General features: G+C 38.2%; 1 protein-coding gene across 6 annotated transcripts in view; it reads right to left on the reverse strand.

Moving 5' to 3' along the window:
• ENOX1 (ecto-NOX disulfide-thiol exchanger 1) overlaps window positions 1-17,678 on the reverse strand; it is a 612,162-nt gene that overhangs the window by 289,602 nt on the left and 304,882 nt on the right. For all 6 annotated transcript variants that reach the window (XM_061170742.1, XM_061170743.1, XM_061170741.1 and 3 more), the window contains exon 4: window positions 15,433-15,576. The gene's annotated coding sequence lies outside the window, so the exon portion shown is untranslated. The remainder of the gene's footprint in view (window positions 1-15,432; window positions 15,577-17,678) is intronic.

Consider the following 17,678-nt stretch of genomic DNA (forward strand, 5'->3'; position numbering starts at 1 on the left):
TCCATTGTATATATGTGCCACATCTTCTTTATCCACTCATCTGTCGATGGACACTTAGGTTACTTCCATGTCCTGGTTATTATAAATAGAGCTGCAGTGAACACTGGGGTACATGACTCTTTTTGAATTATGGTTTTCTCAGGGTATATGCCCAGTAGTGGGATTGCTGGGTCGTACGGTAGTTCTAATTTTAGTTTTTTACGGAACCTCCATACTTTTCTCCATGGTGGCTGTATCAATTTACATTCCCACCAACACTGCAAGAGTGTTCCCTTTTCTCCACACCCTCTCCAGCATTTACTATTTGTAGATTTTTTGGTCATGGCCATTCTGACTGGTGTGAGGTGATACCTCATTGTAGTTTTGATTTGCATTTCTCTAATGATCAGTGATGTTGAGCATCCTTTCATGTGTTTGCTGGCAATCTGTATATCTTCTTTGGAGAAATGTCTATTTAGGTCTTCTGCCCATTTTTGGATTGCATTGTTTGCTTTTTTGATATTGAGCTGCATGAGCTGCTTGTAAATTTTGGAGATTAATCCTTTGTCAGTTGCTTCATTTGCAAATATTTTCTCCCATTCTGAGGGCTGTCTTTTCATCTTGTTTATATTTTCCTTTGCTGTGCAAAAGCTTTGAAGCTTCATTAGGTCCCATTTGTTATTTTTGTTTTTATTTCCATTTCTCTAGGAGATGGGTCAAAAAGGATCTTGCTGTGATTTATGTCAAAGAGTGTTCTGCCTATGTTTTCCTCTAAGAGTTTAACAGTGTCTGTCCTTACATTTAGGTCTTTAATCCCTTTTGAGTGTATTTTTGTGTATGGTGTTAGGGAGTGTTCTAATTTCATTCTTTTACATGTCCAGTTTTCCCAGCACCACTTACTGAAGATGCTGTCTTTTCTCCATTGTATATGCTTGCCTCCTTTATCAAAAATAAGGCAACCATATGTGCATGGGTTTATCTCTGGGCTTTCTATCCTGTTCCATTGATCTATATTTCTGTTTTTGTGCCAGTACCATACTGTATTGATTACTGTAGCTTTGTAGTATAGTCTGAACTCTGGGAGCCTGATTCCTCCAGCTCCATTTTTCTTTCTCAAGATTGCTTTGGCTATTCGGGGTCTTTTGTGTTTCCATACAAATTGTGAAATTTTTTGTTCTAGTTCTGTGAAAAATGCCATTGGTAGTTTGATAGGGATTGTATTGAATCTGTAGATTGCTTTGGGTAGTATAGTCATTTTCACAATATTGATTCTTCCAATCCAAGAACATGGTATAGCTCTCCATCTGTTTGTATCATCTTTAATTTGTTTCATCAGTGTCTTATAGTTTTCTGCATACAGGTCTTCTGTCTCCTTAGGTAGGTTTATTCCTAGGTATTTTATTCATTTTGTTGCAGTGGTAAATGGGAGCATTTCCTTAATTTCTCCTTCAGATTTTTCATCATTAGTGTATAGGAATGCAAGAGATTTCTGTGCATTAATTTTGTATCCTGCTACTTTACCAAATTCATTGATTAGCTCTAGTAGTTTTCTGGTAGCTTCTTTAGGATTCTCTATGTATAGTATCATGTCATCTGCAAACAGTGACAGCTTTACTTCTTCTTTTCCGATTTGGATTCCTTTCATTTTTTTCCCTTCTCTTATTGCTGTGGCTAAAACTGTCAAAACTATGCTGAATAATAGTGGTGAGAGAGGGTAACCTTGCCTTGTTCCTGATCTTAGAGGAAATGCTTTCAGCTTTTCACCATTGAGAACGATGTTTGTCATATATGGCCTTTATTATGTTAAGTTCCCTCTTTGCCTACTTGCTGGAGGGTTTTTTATCATAAATGGGTGTTGAATTTTGTTGAAAGCTATTTCTGCATCTATTGAGATGATCATAAGGTTTTTCTCCTTCAGTTTCTTGATATGGCTTATGCTACTGATTGATTTGCGCATACTGAGGAATCCTTGCATTCCTGGGATAAACCCCACTTGATCATGGTGTATGATCCTTTTAATGTGTTGTTGGATTCTGTTTGTTAGTATTTTGTAGAGGATTTTTGCATCTATGTTCATCAGTGATATTGGCCTGTAGTTTTCTTTCTTTGTGACATCTGTGTCTGGTTTTGGTATCGGGGTGATGGTGGCCACGTAGAATGAGGTTGGGAGTGTTCCTCCCTCTGCTAAATTTTGGAAGAGTTTGAGAAGGATAGGTGTCAGCTTTTCTCTAAATGTTTGGTAGAATTCGCCTGTGAAGCCATCTGGTCCTGGACTTTTGTTTGTTGGAAGATTTTTAATCACAGTCTCAATTTCAGTGCCTGTGATTGGTCTGTTTATATTTTCTATTTCTTCCTGGTTCACTCTCGGAAGGTTGTGCTTTTCTATGAATTTGTCCATTTCTTCCAGGTTGTCCATTTTATTGGCATATAGTTGCTTGTAGTAATCTTTCATGATCCTTTGTATTTCTGCAGTGTCAGTTGTTACCTCCCCTTTTTCATTTCTAATTCTATTTATTTGAGTCTTCTCCCTTTTTTTCTTGATGAGTCTGGCTAACGGTTTATCAATTTTGTTTATCTTCTCAAAGAACCAGCTTTTAGTTTTATTGATCTTTGCTATTGTTTCCTTCATTTCTTTTTCATTTATTTCTTATCTGATCTTTATGATTTCTTTCCTTCTGCTAACTTTGGGGTTTTTTTGTTCTTCTTTCTCTAATTGCTTTAGGTGTTAGGTTAGGTTATTTATTTGAGATGTTTCTTGTTTCTTGAGGTAGGATTGTATTGCTATAAACTTCCCTCTTAGAACTGCTTTTGCTGTATCCCATAGGTTTTTGGTCATCATGTTTCCACTGTCATTTATTTCTAGGTATTTTTTAATTTCCTCTTTGATTTCTTCAGTGACCTCTTGGTTATTTAGTAGTGTATTGTTTAGCCTCCATGTGTTTGTATTTTTTACAGATTTTTTCCTGTAATTGATATCTAGTCTCATAGCGTTGTTGTAGGAAAAGATGCTTGATACGATTTCAATTTTCTTACATTTGCCAAGGCTTGATTTGTGACCTAAGATATGATCTATCCTAGAGAATGTTCCTTGAGTACTTGAGAAGAAAGTGTAATCTGCTGTTTTTGGATGGAATGTCCTATAAATATCAATTAAGTCCATCTTGCTTAATGTATCATTTAAAGCTTGTGCTTCCTTATTTATTTTCATTTTGGAAGATCTGTCCATTGGTGAAAGTGGGGTGTTAAAGTCCCCTACTATTATTGTCTTACTGTCAATTTCCCCTTTTATGGCTGTTAGCATTTGCCTTATGTATTGAGGTGCTCCTATGTTGGGTGCATAAATATTTACAATTGTTATATCTTCTTCTTGGATTGATCCCTTGATCATTATGTAGTGGCCTTCCTTGTCTCTTGTAATAGTCTTTATTTTAAAGTCTATTATGTCTGATATTAGCATTGCTACTCCAGCTTTCTTTTAATTTCCATTTGCATGGAATATCTTTTTCCATCCCCTCACTTTCAGTCTGCATGTGTCCCTAGGTCTGATGTGGGTCTCTTGTAGACAGCATATATACGGGTCTTGTTTTTGTATCCATTCAGCCAGTCTATGTCTTGGTTGGAGCATTTATCCATTTACATTTAAGGTAATTATCGATATGTATGTTCCTATTACAATTTTCTTAATTGTTTTGGGTTTGTTATTTTAGGTCTTTCCCTTCTCTTGTGTTTCCTGCCTAGAGAAGTTCCTTTAGCATTTGTTGTAAAGCTGGTTGGGTGGTACTGAATTCTCTTAGCTTTTGCTTATCTGTAAAGGTTTTAATTTCTCCATTGAATCTGAATGAGATTGTTGCTGGGTAGAGTAATCTTGGTTGTAGGTTTTTGCCTTTCATCACTTTAAATATGTCCTGCTACTCCCTTCTGGCTTGCAGATTTCCTGCTGGAAGATCAGCTGTTAACCTTATGGGGATTCCCTTGTATGTTATTTGTTATTTTTCCCTTGCTCCTTTTAATATTTTTTCTTTGTATTTAATTTTTGATAGTTTGATTAATATGTGTCTTGGCGTGTTTCTCCTTTGATTTATCCTGTATGGGACTCTCTGCGCTTCCTGGACTTGATTGACTATTTCCTTTCCCATAGTAGGGAAGTTTTCAACTATAATCTTTTCAAGTATTTTCTCAGTCCCTTTCTTCTTCTCTTCTTCTTCTGGGACCCCTATAATTCGAATGTTGGTGCGTTTAATGTTGTCCCAGAGGTCTCTGAGACTGTCCTGAATTCTTTTCATTCTTTTTTCTTCATTCTGCTCTGCGGTAGTTATTTACACTATTTTATCTTCCAGGTCATCTATCCGTTCTTCTGCCTCAGTTATTCTGCTATTGATTCCTTCTAGAGAATTTTTAATTTCATTTATTGTGTTGTTCATCATTGTTTGTTTGCTATTTAGTTCTTCTAGGTCCTTGTTAAACGTTTCTTGTATTTTCTCCTTTCTATTTCTAAGATTTTGGATCATCTTCACTATCATTATTCTGAATTCCTTTTCAGGTAGACTGCCTATTTCCTCTTCATTTGTTTGGTCTGATGCGTTTTACCTTGCTCCTTCATCTGCTGTGTGTTTCTCTGTCTTCTCATCTTGCTTAACTTACTGTGTTTGGGGTCTCCTTTTCACAGGCTGCAGGTTCATAGTTCCCATTGTTTTTGGCATCTGCCCCCAGTGGCTAAGGTTGGTTCAGTGGGTTGTGTAGACTTCCTGGTGGAGGGGACTGGTGCCTGTGTTCTGGTGGGCAGGACCGCATCTGGTGATGTGTTTTGGGGTGCCTGTAACCTTATTATGGTTTTAGGCAGCCTCTCTGCTAATGGGTGGGGTTGTGTTCCTGTCTTGCTAGTTGTTTGGCATAGGGTATCCAGCACTGTAGCTTGCTGGTCTTTGAGTGGAGCTGGGTCTTAGCGTTGAAATGGAGATCTCTGGGAGAGCTTTCGCCGTTTGATATTATGTGGAGCTGGGAGGTCTCTCATGCACCAATGTTCTGAACTCGGCTCTCCCACCTCAGAGGCACAGGCCTGACATGTGGTTGGAGCACCCAGACCCTGTAAGCCACATGGCCAGGGACGTGGGGAGTTTCTTGCCTTTTGGGAAGTCTGAGGTCTTCTACCAGTGTTCAGTAGGTGTTCTGTAGGAGTTGTTGCACATGTAGATGTATTTCTGATGTATTTGTGGGGAGGAAGGTGATCTCCACATCTTACTCCTCCGCCATCTTGAAGGTCTCCCTCCTCTAGCCCTCTTATCAACAAATATGCCAAATGAGAACCCAGAGCCATCCGCAGAGCTGTCATTATGATAGATACTGATAAAAATCATACCTTTACCATTAGAAAATAGTACTAATAATCTCTTACTGGGGATATCAGTACTACCAGAACAACTTCTACTTAAAAACATATGTGAGCTAAGATTGAAAAGCACTTTCCTGCTGATTTCAGACATATGGGAAGGCCTAAATAGTACTGTGAAACTTGGCAGAGCAGCTAGAGGTAATGTGTGCAAGAATTTCTGGCTGAAATCCTATTTTCTGATGACTTATACTCAGTTACAAACTAAACTTGGCACAAATCTTAGCTTAGTAGAACTCCATCAAATACAACCAAAATAAAGATTAAGGGTGGGGAAAAACCCTATAAACTTGACTTTCAGAAAAGACCAGAGCATTGCTTGCAAGGGAAACAAAAGGAAATTCTCAATACTTACTAATCTTTTTATTTAGAAAATTACATTTTACAAGTGCTAAGATCAATTACAGTCTAATAATTTCCAGTACTTTGAAAAGAATAAATAATTAAAAGGAGCAAGAATTGAACCCAGGAAAGGCTGTGTCAGTTCTAGAAATAATTGCTTTTACTCTTCAATTTTTCAAAGTTTCACTTTTTTAGTGGTGTCAACTGGCTCAGCCCACTGTCATGTACAAAAATATAATGGACTAAAAAACTTTAATTTCTTAGAATAACAAAACAGAATTTGAGAATAGTCTAAACACTGAGACACACAGCTCTTAAAATTTTAAGGCAGTAGACACTTGTTTTAGAGCCCTAAATAATCTGGTAACCTTAAATAGAGACTTTAATTTTAATAACTTTTGGGAATTGGTGCTCTCATCTAACTCTGATCTTTCATTTGTTTTTAGATGTTTAGTTTTCAATCACAGGAGATCTAAATGTTGAGGTTAAGTGTTTTAGTAGATGAAAGATGATTACTAGTAACACAAAAATACCTCTAAATCAAATGACCATGTAACCTCTACAAATATTTATTACTGTAACTTCTACAAATATTTATTTCTTTGTTTATTTATTCAACCATTCACCAAATATTTATTTAGCACATGCTAGGCAAAATACAAAACAACAGTAAAATCTACTAGAAAGTACAAATATATATCTGTTTGAGGATTTTTGATAGCTCTCATTTTTTGAGGCACCACAATCTAAAAAAACACTTGAGATAGATCTTGAAATATACCAAACTTTAAAAAAATAATATACATTTTTCTAATGTTATTATGAAAGTAAGAGACAAAAGGAAGTATCTGATTGGTTAAATGGAAGAGAAAGGCCTCCAAAACTGGCTGACCTCTGAGGTGATGGAGAATAAGAAACTGTGCAAATGTCCTTTAAAATGTATCTCTCAGGAATACCAATCGAGTCTCAGAGGCTAAAGATTAGAAGTAATCCCTTCTTCCTTCTTTCATTCTCTTTGTTTGTCTTTGCTCTATTCCTTTGGTCTTTTCTCATTGCTTACACATAAATATATTTGATTTAGATGGAATTAATAAAGCCACATTAGAAACTGCTCATAGAAAATTCAGTGGAAAAGGGACAGAGGCACATCTAATGGTAATAACAAAACAAAATAGAAAACTTTGTTGACAAGAAGGAAATAAAAGGTTTTCTAGTAGAGTTAAAGAATAACTGTTTCCTAAGTGCCTATTCAATGGCAGGGAGGGTGCTGCACTACCAAACGTTAAACCCATATCTACATGTCTACATGTCTACTGTGAATGATGAGATGGGTGTAGGAAGGTGGCTGTCCAGAAAAAAAAAAAAAAAAGACTGGTGAATGTTCCATTATGAGAAGGTAGATACATAAAACAATTAACTACAACGAATAAGTCAAATGTCCATATGTTAACAGATAATGCTAAAAAAAAAACCCAAAAAAACTGTTGAGGAAAAACAAATTGAAAGGTATAAATCAGTATGATCTCATCTATGTAAACTTAAAAATAATATCCCATATATATAGACATATAAGTTATAGTATCTATGGTGATAGGTAAATAGAAAGAATGGTAATTTTTTTTCACTTTAAAAAATAGATATCCAAAGCAACTTTAGAAGTATTAACATTTTAAAATATGGCAGTGGAGATGGTGGCCAAGGTGGTGAGTAGGAAGACCCTGAGCTCACCTCCTCCCATAGCAAACTAAAATTACAACTGTTTACTGAGCAACTATCAATGAGAATGATCTGAAGTCTAGCAGAAAAGATCTTCTACAACTGAAGATAAAGGAGGCGCCACAACAAGATCAGTAGGTGGGGCGGAGATGCCGTAGAGTCAAGACCCACATCTCTAGGTAGGTGGCCCACAAATAGGAGTATAATCACAATTGCATAGATTTCCCCCAAGAAGCAAGGAGTCTGAGCCCCACACTGGGCTCTGAAGCCTGGGGGTCTTGCACCAGGAAGATGAGCCCACAGTATTTCTGGCTTTGAAGGCCAGCAGAGCTTGCATTCAGGAAAACCGGAAGGCTACAGAAAACAGAGACTCTGCTCTTAAAGGGCACATGCAAAGTTGCACATATGCAGAAACCCAGCGCAGAAGCAATAATTTGGAAGGAGTCTGAGTCAGACACACTTGCTGATCTTGGAGAGCCTCCCAGAGAGGCAAGAGGCAACTGGGACTTACCCTGGTGACAGACACTGGTGGCAGCCATTTTTAGGAGCTTATTCTACCATGAGAACACTAGTGCTGGCAGGCACCATTTTGGAGTCCTCCCTCTAGTTTATTAGTGCCTGGACCTGGCCCCACTCGCCAACTTTTCAGCATTAGTCCTGGGATGTCCCAGGCCAAGCAGCCAGCCTTGCAGGGACACAGCCCCACCCACAGTCAGGCTAGCACCGGGTCCAGGACCTACTGGGTCATGCAGGCAGCTAACTGGGACACAGGCCCCCTACCGCCCACCAGTGGCCAGCAGCCTCTGTACTAGGCAGGGCCTGGCAACCAACCAGGCTGGAGACCAGTCACATCAGCACACAGTAATCAGCCCCACCACAACAGAAGGGTCCATGCAGCCTACATAGGGGGAGGAATACTTAGATCATATAGCTAGGGTGAACAGAAGGGAGTGTGCAGCTCGGACCCATCGATGTCTCCTATGTAAGGGCAAATTTCCTAGATTGGGAAATGTAACTGACCTACCTAATATATAGAAATAAAAGCAAATAATCGGGCAAAATAAGACAACAGAGGAATATTTTCAAAATGAAGGAACAAGGTAAAATCTAAGAAGGGCTAAGTGAAGTGGAGATAAGCAATCTACCCAATAAAGAATTCAAGATGTTTGATGAACTTGGGAGAAGAATGGATGAACATAGTGAAAAGTTTAAGAAAGACTTAGAAAATATAAGAAGAGACAAACAGAGCTGAAGAATACAATGACTGCAATAAAAAAGAAGCAATCAACAGTAGATTACATGATACAGAGGAAAGGATCAGCAAACTGGAAGACAGAGTAGTGGAGATCACTCAAGTTGAACAGAAAAAGAGAAAAGGATTTAAAAAAAAATGAGGATATGTTAAGAGACCTCTGGGACAATATCAAATGTACTAACATTCTCATTATAGGGGTCCCAAAAAGAGAAGAGAGAAAGAAAGGAGTAGAGAACTTATTTGGAGACATAATATCTGAAAATTTTCCTAATCTGGGAAAGGAAACAGACATCCAAGTCTAGGAAGCTCAGAGAATACCAAACAAGATAAACCCAAAGAGGTCCACACCAAGATATATTAGAATTAAAATGGCAAAAATTACAGATAAAGAGAGAATATTAAAAGCAACAAGATAAAAGCAGCTAGTTACATATGAGGGAACTCACAAAGGCTATCAGCTGACATTTCAGCAGAAATTCTTCAGGTCAGAAGAGAGTGGCACAATATTTTCAAAGTGATGAAGGGAAAAACCCACAACTAATAATACTTTACTGAGCAAGGCGATAATTCAGATTTGATGGAGAGATAAAGAGTTTTACAGACAAGCAAAAGCTAAAGGAGTCCACGACCACTAAACCAGCTTTACAAGAGATGTTAAAGGAATTTCTCTAAGCAAAAAAGAAAAGAGTACAACTAGAAATATGAAAACTATAAAAGGAAAAATCTCATTGGTAAAAGCAAACATACAATAAAGCTGGAGGAATCAGGCTCCCTGATTTCAAGCTATACTACAAAGATACAGTCATCAAAACAGTATGGTATTGGCACAAAAACATACACATAGATAAATGGAACAGAATAGAGAGCCCAGGAATGAACGTACACTTATATGGGCAATTAGTCAATGACAAAGGGGGCAACAACAATACACAATGGGGATAAGACAGCCTCTTCAATAAATGGTGTTGGGAAAACTGGACGCCTATATGCAAAAGAATCAAACTGGACTACCTTCTCACACCACATACAAAAATAAACTCAAAATTTATTAAAAACTTAAATGGCCTGACACCACAAAACTCCTAGAAGAAAACACAGGCAGTATACTCTTTGACACTGGCCTTGGCAATAACTTTCTGGAAATGTCTCCTTAGGCAAGGGAAACAAAAGCAAAAGTTAAAAAATGGGACTGCATCAAGCTAAAAAGCTTCTGCACAGTGAAGGAAATTACCAACAAAACAAAAATGCTAGCTATTGAATGGAAGAAGATATTTGCAAGTGATATATCTGGTAAGGGGTTAATATCCCAAATATATAAAACTCATACAACTCAACATCAAAAAATGAAACAACTGATTGAAAAATAGGCAGAGGACGTGAACAGACATGTTTTTCAAAGAAGACATATAGATGGCAATGGACACATGAAAAAATGCTCAACATTACTAGTCATCAGGGAAATGCAAATTAAAATCACAATGACATATCACCTCACACCTGTGAGAATGGTTATTAACAAAAAGACAACAAATAATAAGTGTTGGTGAGGATGTGGAGAAAAAGGAACCCTAGTCAACTGTTGGTGATGTAAATTGTAAATGTAAATTGGTACAGTCACTATGGAAAATAGTATGGAGGCTCCTCAAAAAATTAAAAATAGAACTACCATACTACCCAGCAATTCCACCTCTGAGCATTATTCTGACAAAAACAAAAACAGTGATTTGAAAAGATATATGTACCCCTATGTTCAATGCAGCACTATTTACAACAGGCAAGATATGGAAGCAACCTAAGTGTCCATCAATAGGTAAATGGATAAAGATGTGGTATACAACTCAGTCACAAAAAAGAATGAAATCTTGCCATTTGTGACAACATGGATGGACCTAGAGGGTATTATGCTAAGTGAAATAAGTCAGACAGAGAAAGACAAATGCTGTATGGTTTCACGTATATGTGGAATCTAAAAACCAAAACAAATGAACGAACATAAAAGAACAGACTCATAGATACAGAATGTAACAAAGAGGTGGTTACCAGAGAGGAGGGGGATTGGGGGATGAGTGCAATAGTTGAGGGAGATTAAGAGGTACAAAATTCCAGTTACAAAAACAAAAATGAGTCACAGGGATGAAATGTAAAGCATGGGGGATACAGATAGCTATACTGTGATATCTTTGTATGGTGACAGATGATAACCAGACATACCATAGTGATCATTTTGTAATGTACAGAAATACTGAATCACTATATTGTGTACCTGGAACTAACATAGTGATGTAGGTCAATTATACCTCAATTTTTAAAAATGTGTAAACACTGGGAGGAAATGCATAAAAATGCTAATAATGAAGGTTCTCTCAGGGGGGTGTTATGGGTGATTTCTAATTTTTCCTTTATGTTTTTATGTATTTCTATTTGTCTGCAATGAACATGCATGTTTTGCTTGTAAAATTAGAAAGAGAACAATAAATGTCATCAAAAATGAAATCTTAAAATAAAATATGGCAGTAAGTACATACATCTATTATTTTCTGTAGGCTTAAACTACTTCATAATAAAATTTAATATATTTTTAAATTTTGTTGTTTAAAAGAAGAATGCTGTAGAAATTTAGGCAATTAGAAGGAGCTAGTCCAGTAAGTCCAATTTTCTTACTTTTGAGCCCAGAATATACAAGGCTGATTATTTTCCATCTTTAGCAAGAGGAACAATGGAGAGTTAATGTAGAAGAAGAAACTGTCCTTGATATGATGAATCATTGGCACTTTTGGCAAATGGATGGTCATTTCTAGAAGGAAGTGAATTATCTGAACATAATTATATTGAATCCTCTAGTTTTAAAAGAGTGTTTCAACTCATACACTATCCATGTAGGTTACTCTTTTTCTTCCTTACGGGGTGTGAATGTGAAGCTTTAGGGGCACAGTCAATGGATGCTACATTTTCATTGCTGCTAAAAATGTGTAAATAGAGTCTGGATTTTGAAATAACAAATTACACACATAAAGTACTGACTAGCTGTGCAAGACCACAATTGACTTTTTATTTTTAAACTCCTCACAAAACTTCCTCTTGATTCAAAATTGCCATCAGACATTTTCTAATGTAATTAGAAAGGAAGCCACAAACATCTTAACTTCGGATCATATGTAATTTTTACAATTAATAGCAAGATCCAGAGAGTTTTGTTTGTTTTTAAATCAGAGTGGTAAATAAGTCTGAAACATTTCACTAGTGAGGCAAGACTCACTTGAGATATATTGTTAAACATGAGGGGTGAAAATACATCACAGACACAAGTGGTATTACACAGCCCACATTTTTCTGAAAACGTAGTCTCTGTGCATGAGGATTAGATATATACCCACAATAAGAGAGCATATTGGCCTATAATTTTCAACATTACATGCTTGTATTTTTTATTGTATGCTATTTTTCAACTGGTAGAGGAACATGGTCTCATAAATCTAATATTTATTCTTCCATGTTTATAGAACTAGTAGAGCACTTCAGGAAATGAGAAACTCTGAGAAGTCACATATAACTTGGTGTCCTGTGCACCAAAGAAGAGAGGACAGGAAAGTCACCATGTTTGAAAAATCAGGCTCAGGAACTCAGTTATAAAGCTTTAAATAATTAAACAACACAAGGTAAGGGAGGCGTTTGATGTTATGTCTATCTCCATAAACGTAGTCTATTTATAGATGACAAATCTTATCATGTACGATTCTTCATTTTACTAGAGAGCAAAGAAAAAGAGTCCTTTAGTTCTGTTCCCACGTGCAACTCTGTACTTGCTGTGTGTATTTCGCGCAAGCTAAGGCGGAGAGTAAGTGTAATCCACTGTAACAACCAAGATACCCCTACTTATAACTGTGTCTTTAAATTATGAATTCTTCTCATTTTCTTATTAAGTAACCTCTGTACTAGGGAATTCAATGATACCTTATGTTAAGTCCAAAGAAAATAGCAGTGAATGAGAATTTGTTTTTCTATGGAAAGGTTGTGCCTGTATTACGGTAAATGTCTCAAGAGATCACACCCCTTAACAAAGCTTTTGTGGGAGAAATTTCCTGAAGCTCATTGTTTCTATGTCCTTTCCTTTTAATGGATAGCCTTACTTGAGATTTTGGAAGAATCCAGAGAAATAAAAGGCATCAAGTCATTTCCTCATTCTCTGCAGACATGAAGAATGGAGGGCAGGAATGGGGGGAGCTGCCAAAAGATAAGTGAGGGACAAGGCAGAAATGTGGATGGAGGGTGGGTGAGGGATATCGGGGCTGATGGGAGAGAGAGTTTCAGCTGCAGTGAAGGGCCCTTTGAGTTACCCGCAAACTGATCCCTAAACTACCGAGGAAGCCTGTGACAGAGCAGAGAGCTGACACTGGGGTGCATGATACAAAGCAAGTGAAAAAATACTCCTTTGCTACTGACCTGTTCTAGTCTTCCCTTGGATTTCAGATGCTCTACCCCCTCCTCTCTCAGTGACTGAGCTGATGATACCTTTGCAACACCAGCCCCACTACTTCCTCTGGGGTCCGAGCCCTGTCTTTGCTGTAAGTCCCCAGAGCTGTCCACTCTCTCCTGTTTTCCTGCACTGAGTTCTGATGTTATCTTCCCCATATCCATGTTCCCCTATCAGACAACAGTGATCTCCCCTAAACACCAAACCAGAAACTCTGGTTCTCCAGAAGAGTATCCATATACGCACGTTGGTGTGTTTCTAGACAGCTGAAAAGCCAGTGTAGACCCAGAATTGAAGAATGATAGGGGGGAAGAGAATGGCACCCAGAGTTAAAAACTGGGGTCCAGGCCCGGCCCCACCATTTGCTCAACTCTGCCCATTTCAGCATGCTCAACTCTCACTGGCGACTCTCTGGTCTGGGCAATCTGGGTCCTCCTCTGCAGGGACAGGCAAAGGAGGTTTGAATTTGGTTATCACGTCAACTGGGGACGGGGTGGCGGGGTGTTGCTGGTCTTTAGTTCCTTGAAGGCAGGGCTACTAACCTTTCTATTGATAAAATCCATGGGCTGATCTTGCATCACAAAGAAGTATCCCCCTGAAAATGTCAATAGTGGCCCCACTGAGAAACAACAATAGATGATGTTTCATGTTCCTGCAACCTGTCTGTATTCTCAAACCTAAGTGGAATGTAGAGAACTTAACTGTGGGGATAAAAAAATTTGTGGACTGTATAATTTCATAGGAAAAGGTTCAAAAAATGGATTTCTCTCTCCTGAAGGGAAAAAGGATGACCTGAGACTTAAGTCTATGATGACCAATACATTCTGTCTCCATAACAGAAGAAATAAAGTACCATGCAAGGAGGTCGGGAAACACTTAGGCTTTCTAGACAATGAGGTTTCTAAGAAAGGAGAATCTATATTAGGATTCAAAAGAAAAGTGGATACCTAGGTATGCAGGTCTGAAAACAAATAGTTTCTCATTGGTTTCAGACAGTTCAAGTGGGATCCTATTTGCAGACTCGGGAAGAACATTTAGGTAACTTCTCAAGTCCTTTCCAGCACCTCTTTTTCCGTCAGACACTTGTTACATCTCTGCACACCATAACATCCTACCAAGCTGACAGACTGGAGAGTTAACGATGGAGACACAACCTCCCATCCGTCCTCTCCCCCAATAGGTATCACATGCCTCACCCTTCTAAGTGAATCAATCATGGGGCCCAGCAATGAAGGGTTCAGTGGGAAAACTGGAATCTAGCCCAGCACTGCAGTGAAATCTACTTTGATTTCTCCGTAGAAATAAGAGAAAGTTAAAAAAAAAACCCCACAGTAGAGGGCCATTACGGGAGAAAACATTTGTCACCGTGGACAGAATAAAAGTCCAACCGAATGAAATAAACGTCTGTGGAAAAAGACATGTCCTTCTAGGGAAAGTACTCTGTTCCTTCTCCCTCGCTCTTCACTTAGATTTTGTCCGCTCAGTGAGCCAAGCTTTATCTGCTCTCTTGCTCATTTTTCCATCTATGAAAGATGGGTGGATTAATTTCAGCCTTTAGGTAGGTCTTTGTCAGAAAGTACTTTCAGAATAAAAGTGGTTTACTTGGTACCATCTCAGGAGCAGGACACGCACTTCCAAAATAAAATGCTTGCTTTGCTAGCAAGCTCTGTCCTTAAGTGAGCAACAATACTGTTAGTGATTTTTCGAGCTGTTAACGCACACACATTAAACAACCACCACCGTCACCCTGTTCTATCATAATAAATCATAGGGTGAGGACCCCTTGGTAGAGCTAAATGAAAACATTCTGGCTACTGAGATTTTATAATTTGAAAAATGTCATGATGATAACACTAGTTGATATTGACAAATGCAGTTTTGATTTTCAATGTTTCGAAATATAATTTATCAGCGAGGTCTTAGCTAATTGAAAGTACTTAACAAAATCTGATATATGTAGACACTCAATATAAATGTACTGGATCTATTCAGTTAGAATTTATGAACACAGAAATAAAACTTGTTTTAAGCCAACGTGGGGGATATTTTATTTCTAATATCCTTGTAACATCCCACAGAGTATATAATAATAAGTATGAGAAGCATCATATCAAATTTCTTCTCATTTATATCCATCTCCCAATGAAATCAAAGGATTACAATCTGTGCATAACCTACTTCCACAGTTCTTATTGCAATAGAGTATGACTATTATCCATTTAAAAAATATCCCTCAAAATTAATAATAACTTCAGTGAGACAAATGGAAAAATTAACACAAACCTTAAGACCTCCAGCAGATCAGAAGACAAATGTGTTCTTTGGGAACTTGACTGAAACAAGGTATTCACACAACTCTTTTAAATGGAAGCTGTTCACAAAGGAAGTCCCATGGAAGACACTGTAGCTCTGACATGCCAGATGCTTCTGGAAGGAGAAAAAAAGCACACCATTAGGATGTGTCCAAAGTACCGTGACTGCCAGTACCAGCCACTGTGGTCAGAAGTGCTGTAGTAGCACCTACCGCTATTATTATGGTAACCGTATTAACTGCTATTACTTTTGTACCCCCAGATCTTCTTACTCATAAATGACAGGGTGGATGGTAACCTTTCAGCATTGTGTTTAGAAACTTCTAAAGGCCAGCAGTATTTTATAACTAAGCGAACTCTGCTTTTCCCCTTATTTAACCAGACAAGGGTTGAAGGACGGTGCTCAGGGTATGAGCATGAAGGCGGGGACACTACTTTTCACTGAGAACCCACCAGCTGCGAGGCACTGGGCACAGGCTCCTTAATCTGAATGATGCCCCTGCAATTAGAGTGCACTGGCCCCATTTTCCAGATAAGAAAGCTAAGGCACAGATTCCTGAAATCAGGTTTACAACCCAGGCATCAAAGCCTAAAAGGCCTCAGGGCTGACTCTTCCCCTCATTTCACTGTGTGGCCTGTGTGATTTAGAAAAATATTTCACTTGGTGCAGCCACTATGGAGAACAGTAAGGAGCTTCCTTCAAAAACTACAAATAGAGTTACCATATGATCCAGCAATCCCACTCCTGGGCATGTATCCAGAAAATAAGGAAACTCTAATTCAAAAAGATTCATGCACCCCCAATGTTCATAGCAGCACTATTTACAATAGCCAGGATATGGAAGCAACCTAAGTGTCCCTGGACAGATAAATGGATAAAAAGATGTGGCACATATATACCATGGAATATTACTTAGCCATAAAAAAGAATGAAATAATGCCATTGGCAGCAACATGGATGGACCTAGAAATTATCATACAAAGTGAAGTCAGACAAAGACAAATATCATATGATATCACTTATATGTGGAATCTAAAAAAAATGATACAAAAGAACTTATTTACAAAACAGAAATAGACTCACAGACATAGAAAACAAACCTATGGTTACCAAAGGGGGAAGGGGGGGAGGGATAAATTAGGAGTATGGGATCAACAGATACACACTACTATACATAAAATAGATAAACAACAAGGACCTATGCTATAGCACAGGGAACTATATTCAATATCTTGTAATAACCTATAATGTAAAAGAATCTGAAAAAGTATATATACAACTGAATCACTTTGCTCAACACCAGAAATTAACACATCATTGTAAATCAACTACACTTCAATAAAAAAAGAAAAATATTTCATAAACAGAAATATTATTGACAAGAGAACAGGTAATGCTGCAATATACTAAAGTAACTCACATACTACTAAATTGATCAAGAAAATTCCTCTCCTCATTTGCTTTAGTTTTATATCAGACATTGTCTTATTGAGTCAGGCCCCACAGAAATACAGACAGCCAACTTTAAGCAGTGCACTTCCTCTCCCACCTTCCTCCTTATGCAAAGAGAGCTCTTTGGAAACCCAGTGGTGCCCATGGGTTGCGGGGCAGGTTTGTGTGCTGTGTGACACCAAGGAGATAGCATTGCAAACGTCCCATCTTCCTCTGATGCCTCCATGTGACCCACAGTGCCTTCATCATCCCAGTGAAAGAGAACATCACCTTTCCCTAAGGGGAATTGCATCCCTGATGCAACCAGGAATAGAGCCTGCATCTTCTGTGGATGTCTCTGAGTGATAGGACTGCATCTCCTTGTAGCTATATCCATCTTAACAGCTAAGGGGTGGCTGACAAGTCTCGGCAGGGCTCCATCTAGATTTCCGTTCTTATTTTTAGTCAAAAATCTACATGTTTTGGGTTGTTCCATTGCCAACAGCTTACTCTCCACCAGCTGTCCCAGCACTCACTCTTACAGTATGTTTCAGGGTCACTGCCCACCAATCAATCACTTCAAAATTCCCCTCAAAGTGCCAGCTTTTAATGCCATAGCCTTCTGTATGAGCCTTGGAACTTCTAGGTCATAACCACACTGTACTTGGGAAGCTCCTCGGAAAGGCTAGAGAAGGATAAAGCAGGAAGGTCACATGTAACTTCTTAAATTTTTTAGTTTAATTTAGGCAACTAAAGCTTAAGGCATGAATAAAGAAACAAGGAAG

Source organism: Eubalaena glacialis, chromosome 16 (assembly GCF_028564815.1).
Source record: "Eubalaena glacialis isolate mEubGla1 chromosome 16, mEubGla1.1.hap2.+ XY, whole genome shotgun sequence".
Lineage (NCBI taxonomy): Eukaryota > Metazoa > Chordata > Mammalia > Artiodactyla > Balaenidae > Eubalaena > Eubalaena glacialis.